The sequence below is a fragment of the Phascolarctos cinereus genome, unplaced genomic scaffold (assembly GCF_003287225.1).
Source record: "Phascolarctos cinereus isolate Bilbo 61053 unplaced genomic scaffold, phaCin_HiC Scaffold_726;HRSCAF=1367, whole genome shotgun sequence".
Taxonomy (NCBI): Eukaryota; Metazoa; Chordata; class Mammalia; order Diprotodontia; family Phascolarctidae; genus Phascolarctos; species Phascolarctos cinereus.
The window spans coordinates 164,507,553-164,515,698 of NW_027556098.1; the positions used below are offsets into that span (position 1 = coordinate 164,507,553).

Sequence of the window (8,146 nt, forward strand, 5' to 3'; positions counted from 1 at the left end):
TTGAGAATCAAATCAAATAATATTAATAAAGCACATAGCATACTGCCTGACACATTAGGTACTTAATAAATGCTCACTCACTTCCCCTTTCCCTCTCTCCATTGTGTTACCTAGTTGCCATATTCCATGATTCACCACCACACAATATCATAGTAAGAATATTGATCTAAAACATAGTATTTTTTTCAGAGGTAAGTTTTGTACTGTTAAAATAATTATATGACTTCCCTAAGTAAATTCAGCCTGCTTTTTTCTACCTGTTCAATTCTAGGTTCTAAGAACAGTTTGTTTCCATCCATTTCTGTGACACTCTCTCTCTTCCCCATGCAAATATAGATGGATAGATGGATAGATATAGATAGATAGATCTAGTGATACATCTATTGATAGATATACACATATTCATACATATAGGTATATATATATGCATACACTCAATACGTATATATATATGCACATGTATACACATGTATGCATGTATATATGTATATGTATATATATATTCAGCTAACTGCATATCTAATATATTTTCTAGATATTTATTATGAATTGATATATACATACATTTATTTGTTTGTTTTAGAAGTCATATAGTTTCAGGGAAGGGAAAATATATTATCCATCAAAATATTTCTATCAGATTCAGGAAATACCACTCAGGACTGGAATGGTGACATCAATGAAAATATTCATTGAATTCTGAAGCCCTGAAAATAAGAAATGCTTTATAAAATGCAAAAAAAAAACAAATGCATCATTTAAAAGATGAATCAGCCTGTCATAACTGCCCTGCTGTACTTTGCATTATCTCTATCTGAAGCTAATACTTCAAGTGACTATTTCAGTAACATCTTTATCTACGTGTTCCAAGGGTTTTTTCTTTTTTTACAGTATTATAGAAATCATACTGATCGCTCATCTTTAAATTTATTTTTTGAAATGTTGGGATACTAATTTATAGTATGTTTAAGGATATGGTTAAACTCAAACTGCTGTACTGGGATTTTCAGTTTTTTTTTAAAAAAAGGTATAATTTTATTTTATATAGTGTCTTTTGCTCCAAGAGCACAAGGAAATCTATAGCTCTGGTAAAATAAACACACACACACACACACACACACATACACACACACACACACATACACACATGCACAACAAGAAAAGATATAATGTCTTCTCAGTAATTTATCACTTTCTCTTTGATGGAAAAGCCTGCTATATAAAAGAAACCTCAGAAAAGTGAAGAAAAGCATTTAGTTTATCATTTCATCATTTTCTATAAAGAGGAAGTCTTTTACATCCTATAATTTCAAATTCTCTGTCTACAGAATGAATCTCAGAAGTTCAAGATTAATGACACTAACTGAAATGCAAAGAAACAAATATATAATGTAATTATCCAATTTGAAGTTTAAAATTTTTTTAAGATATTTCATGTGAAAAATCTATTCAGACATTTCCTAACACATCATATTATAGAGAGAAATGAACACCAATTTTTCTAACGTTTTCAGTGCCCAAAAAAATATGGTTTTCCATCATGACTTTGTAACCAGGCACCATATTTTTAACATTGCCATTTTTCTTCTGATTACTGTATCCCATTATGAATCACCTTTGTTGAGAGGTGGGGGTGAGGAGGGGAAGAAACTTCCCATTGAAAAATATAAATCCAGGCACCTGAAATATAATGCATTCTGAATACAATAAAAAAAAATCTGTCTATGCCAATTTGTATCATTGACTGTTTAGAGCAGAAATATTGAGGCTTTGGGAGATATCTATAAAGCCATTATAGCAGTACATCCGAAAATGGTATGCTTCAAAACCAATAAAACCTTTCAGTATAAGCAAACAATAATTGACAGCAACACATATTGAATTATCTATAAAATACTCTATTTTTTTGTCTTATGGGATATCAGAGAAGATGTAATAGGCTACAAAGTTGTTAGGAAGTACTCTCATATTGCACAAATCAAGGCTTCTAATTAGAATTGTCAATCACTGATTGATTATCACCATGAGGCATAATGGTTACCACAGCCTCACAATTGCATTATCTCAAGTGTACAAAACGCAGCATTCAGCTCTCAACTGTCAGCAAGATTTCACTGAATGAAGGTCTCTTCTATCACTACAGTCTGTTCAAAGGCCCTTCTGAGAAGAGAGATGGCATATTAAGCTGCAGAAGATTGCCTTTCAAAAGAAAAGATGTTCTATAGGAAAATTGTCTCTATTTTAATTGATGAGGGAAATCACATGGCTCCTAGTACCCCAAAATACAAAACTTTGGGAACATTTTGGTTTGTGGTTTCTTGACAAATTACATTAAAGATCTTACTTCCGTTTTTTATCCTCTTCACACATACGTAGTTTTAGGATATGTGTGCATATATGCATATATATGTACATACATGCATATAATTATACATACATACATACATATATATGTATATATATATATATATATATTCTCTTTTTAGGTTAGCATCCATACTTTTGTCTGTTTCAAAGGCAAAATTCTTCATATAGGACATCATAGTACATTTTAAAAAGTAATCATTTTATTCAATAATTCCTAAATTACATAAACTAGATTGTATGTATGTATATGAATTATATATGTTTATATACATATGTGCATATATGATGCATAATATAAATACAAATAATTTCTTTGGAGCTCTTGTTCCCACCTCCCTCCCTCAAATTTATCCAAACTTTTTCTTTAAATGTCTAACTATAAAATATTACCAAATTTATATTGATTCAAGGTATAGTCCCTTGGTTTAAGTCCTTAAAATATACCTTTCATTTTCATTGTTAATCTAGTAATACCTGAAGATAAAATTTTATATATTTGCATTTTTCAATGAAGAATAAATCCAATCCCAATTCAAAGTTTTGTTATTGTTTTTCTAAAGGTCAGGTGAATTTTTCCAACAGTCTTTTTTTTTTAATGTTGCTGTTAAGTTTCTTAGCAAAGACTTCAGTAGATAAAAAGAATCTGATTTAGATACTCAAGGGACAGTACACTAATGGCCACCATGGTTACAGGGTCTTTGTGTGAAGATCTGGTCTGATCTGCTGGTTAGAGCACAGACCTGCAAGAAGCCCCCATTTCTCTCTAAGAGAAACCAGGGGCAATTCATTTACTTCTTTGTTTTCAGGGGCTTTTTTTCAGACCATCTGTGAACAGTGGATAATACATGTCAACTAAGTACCACATGGGGATAATGTGAGGATTAATGAGATACAATGTGTGAAGCAGTCTTTGGAACCAAGATATAAACAGTATTAGGAATACTTTTCAGAAATCATTAGAACTGCAAACATTTGCATTGGACTCACCTATATTTGCCAGTGTCAATCTTTCCCTTTCCTTGTAATCTCTTGGGGCCAGAAGAGGAATTGCCTTTAAAGAAAATGCAATTTTTCATTCAATTGCTTTATTCTCGTACTTAAGAATTTAACATGTTTCCTAGATGCCTATTAAGTTCAAGATTTTCAGCCTGATATACAATAGCTTGTGTTAATTTACTCTACTTGACCTTCTCATCTTTACCCTCTCCTATTCTTACCATTACAATGAAAAAAAAATAGGTCCTATCAAGCTATGAAAATGTCTAATACAGTCTTCAAAATGAATTGAAAATCTATTGTCTGACCTAGATCGTTTCACCAGGGTGGCTATGGGTTGATTATTTTTTTTTAACCATAGTAATCTTTAAAGATCTTCTCCTAAGTTGTAGAGAGATTTTGATCTATATTGGTGGAGGGGGTGACAACAATGACGGTATATTACAGATCCTTAATAATGAAATCATTGACATAAAGAAACTGAAACTCAAAATTAAAAAAAAAGATGTTTAAAAATAAATAAATAATCATAAACAAGAATGTGGCTATAAAAAAGACATATTGATAAAGTATGATCCCACAAAACAGATATGAAAATGTCCCCTATCATCTTTGCAGAATGGGGAGGATATTGAATGTGAAACACTAAATATAATGTTGCAGCTGGTTAGTTGTTCTGAACTGTTTTTTCTCTTTAAAAAGAAATAGCAAAACTTTATTTTAGGGGTTGATCTCTGTGAAGGGGAGGAGAAAGAATGTATTTGGAAATATAGGTTACATAAGATGATAATAAATTCATTACAAAAATTAAAGCAATAATCATTTGAGTCAATGAATGAACTTTGTCAAGCAAGAACAATTTCCTAAATGCAGGGATGGGAGATGGCAGAAACATTGAAATTACCATAATTTTAATATTTCAAAATGATAATTCCATTTTCTTAGTCCATACCAATACTAAATTGAAGCCAGTGCCCAAGAGTCACAAACTGTGTGAGCTCTGAGTGATGCAAGGAGAAATAGTCTTAGAGTTTGAAGACAAAGAGCCTTCTGTGAGAATTGGGGAAACTGAAGCCTTAAGAATGCATACATGCATAGACTCTTACAAAGCTATTTGGCTAGTGGCCTGAGGGCAGCATCGCCTGGTGGTCAAATTATATACTACACTTCCTAAATGATTAATTGCCAAACTACTTTTCTGTAAGCTGAAGAAAATAACAGTTTAAATGTAGGTCTCTATTGAGTCTATTGTAATACCCAGGGAATGTGTAGTCCATGCTAGTTTTCACATATACATCTTCTATTTTCATTTTTTTTGTACATTTTCTCCCACAAGTAGAATGTAATCTGCTTGAAGGTAAGTGCTCTTTCATTTCTGTCTTTGCATTCCTAGCCCCTAACACAATAGTAGACAATAATAAATACTTATTGAATGGGTTAATGACATGAACTTGAATTGGATAACCTATGACTACTCCAAACTTAAGCAACTTTAAGACTTAAACCCATTTCATAATGAATGCATGTGAAGAGCCCAAGATAGACCAGAATCAATCTGACTTAAAGCCATGATCTTTGGAGTATCCTCCCAAAACCATTAGCCTATGGGATTTTTATTTTCTTTATTATCTTTTTTTTTCTGATAGCAAATGACTAAGAGGATAAAGCATATGCTAATGAAGGACACATTGCAGGCTCTCCTAGGAGTCTTCAAACAGCAGAATAAAGTTGAATAGTAGCTCTTAATGTCTCATCCAAACTATTGACTGCTGTTATACCCATTGATTTTGACAGTAAGGAGGGGAGATCAAGCATCCATCTTTATTTCAGAGTTTTCACTGTCAGCATCCCCAAAATATCTCCATTCTTTGGGGAAAGTTGAAGGTAGATATTCATAAAATAATTAAGGATCTCTGCTCTGAAAGCACACTACAACAAAAATAAGATAGAAGAGAAATATTGAGGAGAATCAGAAGATATATCATGGTCCTACTTTTTTTTTGCATTACATCCTATATTTAGTCTCTATGTGCTTGAGTAAAAATTAGTTTTCAGGGTTGTGCTATACACACATATCTAGGATGAGTTTGAGGTATTTGCCAATATTCAATGTAAAATTTCAATGTAAGATAGCCGAGATCATCCAATCATCCACAGCATTACAAATTTGCCTTTGGCTTGGAAATTTTTTCATCCTTAGCTGACTTGAAATATTGATCTGATGATATACAACAAGGATGGTATTTTCTTGCATTAGTACTTATAACAAATACTGAGTTCATGCTATTCTAAGCTGTTGCCAACCATTTACTCATAGGATCAGAGATAATTAGACCATGAGGCCATCTAATTCAACCCTTTCATTTTACAAATGAGGAAACTAAGGTCCATGGAGACTAAGTGACTTGCCCAAGGTCACACAGCTAGTAAACTGTCAAAGGAAGGATATGAGCTTAGGTAGATCCTCTGACTCCAGGAACAGTTCTCTTTCCATTGTTCCAAAAATGCAGAGATGGATTCACAAATGGCTGTATAGTTTAGTAACTTGACTATGTCTCCAAGATCATTTTAAGTAACAATTAAGTATTATATTCTACACATGGCAACCTGCTCTGTAAGTACAATATAGGCTATTATCTTAAAGCTAGCAAACCAAACAGACCAATGAAACTTTCTTCCATGCCGACAGCTGAGCAATTAGGAGGCAGCATGGTACAGGGGAAATGGTGCTCAATTTGAATTTGGAGAATGTAAATTTAAAATCTTCCTCTCACATTTGCCACTTATTACCTATGTAACCCCTTAGGTAAATTACTTAACCTCTCTGGACCTCACTTTCCTCAACTTTTACATGAGAGGGCTGTATAAGATGACAGAAAGTTCCTTCAATCTGCAAAGCTACTTTCTTGTAAAATAAATCCCTAGTACATCAATGCTTTGAGTGTCCCATCTGATTCTCTTCTTGGCAAGTGTACATATTCTCCTGACACAGACTGCAGCAGAGACCTTACTTACCTGCCTTTCCTTTCTCCTCCTAGCTACATAGGAAAACTGACAGAAGTGTCCTTCTACAAATGTTTGGCATATTTCATCACCAAAGTCCTTTCAAGTGGTTCAACATGAGAAATAGATATGATTTTATTAATGGGAATGATATTAAAAGTGATGCATCTCCCTCTGTTTTGTAACTTCACACTTAAGGCCATAAGGTTTTTCCATCTGCAGATGAAATCTCATGTTATCTTCCCTGTTGGAGTGTGAACGTCTCAATAGAAGAACTATCTTGCTTTTACATATATATATACATATATATATACATATATATGTATATATATAATAGTCTTAATGCTACACAAATAGTAAATGCTTAATCAATGATGTTCCTTTCATTCACTTATTTATATGTAGTTAGAGGGCTAGAAACATCAGAAAAGTTATTCTCAGTGACAGGAGAGGGTAGAGGAGTAACAGAGTCAGTAACAAGACAGAGGAAAATACATGGTAATGAAAGGACTTGTTTAAGACTTAGGAAAGGGTTAATTTGATTTTCATATAGTTATCAAGGGAAGTTGATGACGTTATATTGGGACAAAAGTTGCTGGTCCATTGACATATTTATTTCTCTTTGGTAAACTTTCCTACAGAAGGTGAGATTTGAGGAACTATCTGAAGACTGGAAGACTAGTAAGCAGTTTAATTTCCAAATTAAAAAAAAAAAGGAAAATCATAAAACCAAAGGAACTTTCATACTCCAAGGAAACAATCTTTGGTCTTTATTTACATGGAATGATTGACTATACCTTAGGCTCATGTCAGCATTGTCTATTTTTAAATATCAGATGTAATACATGCATATCATAAGGCTGAAAATAAGTATTGCATAAGTACATAGAAACGCAACTAAATATAGGAAGTAAAAAAATCAGCAGATATAAACTTAGCCAGTTGCGGAAAGGCAAGTATTTCAGGGATGATATCTATCTTGTCATAAACAGTTACCCATATGCAAGTTATGCCAACCTAGACCATAATATGTCTTCTATACTAGCAACACAAATGTTTCTATACTCTTTTCCAAAGAGCATATTTTTGGACATACCATTTCATTAATCTCTATATTTCCTCGTGGCAATACAGAAGTTATTACAAACTAAAGTTTCTCCTATAAAAGAATACAAATCACATTAGTTAAAAGTTACATACACTACCAAAATTAAGATGCCATTGATTGTTTTTTCAGCCACTATAGACTGGTAAACATAGTGTTCAGCAATTAATGCTTACCAGCATACTTATCAAAAATCAAACTTCTTCCCATATGCTGTATGTTTCATTCTTGAAGCTAATTCCAAGCATGAAGCCAGTGGGAATTCATGTCTTAACAAATTCAGACATTTACTCTCTTCGCTAGACCTTATTACAAAATATCACTTGTGCCTTTCCCCCAGCCCTGCCAATTCCTTTCAACAGTGAGCCTGTGCCAATCATAGTCAGTTCCATTTGTGATATGATGGCTATGAAGTATGTTCTATATTTGAAGTTTAGTTCAATGTCAAAGTTCACTCAGAGTTGTGTAGTTAACTATTACAAGCCCATTCAATAATTTTTCTTTTTTTTTGGGGGGGGAGGTAGATTGGTATGAGGGGTTTCCTTAGCTTCTATGGTATTTAAAATTAATCGATTCAAAATTTTCAAAATTGTTGTTTATTTTATTATACCACTAGCAAATGTACTTTTAAAAAAGAAAAAAAGTACTGGTTAAGCCTGCTGGCCTTAAGCATCC

The 8,146-nt window shown here is 32.9% G+C and overlaps 1 long non-coding RNA gene across 2 annotated transcripts in view; it reads right to left on the reverse strand.

Annotated features, from left to right (window-relative positions):
• The window catches only part of LOC144454330 (uncharacterized), a 76,769-nt gene extending 68,964 nt beyond the window's left edge, over positions 1–7,805 (reverse strand). For both annotated transcript variants that reach the window (XR_013482719.1, XR_013482720.1), the window contains exons 1-2: positions 7,648–7,805; positions 3,355–3,418 (exon numbers count right to left, since the gene is read on the reverse strand). This is a non-coding gene — a long non-coding RNA (uncharacterized LOC144454330). The remainder of the gene's footprint in view (positions 1–3,354; positions 3,419–7,647) is intronic.
• Positions 7,806–8,146: the final 341 nt, after the last annotated feature.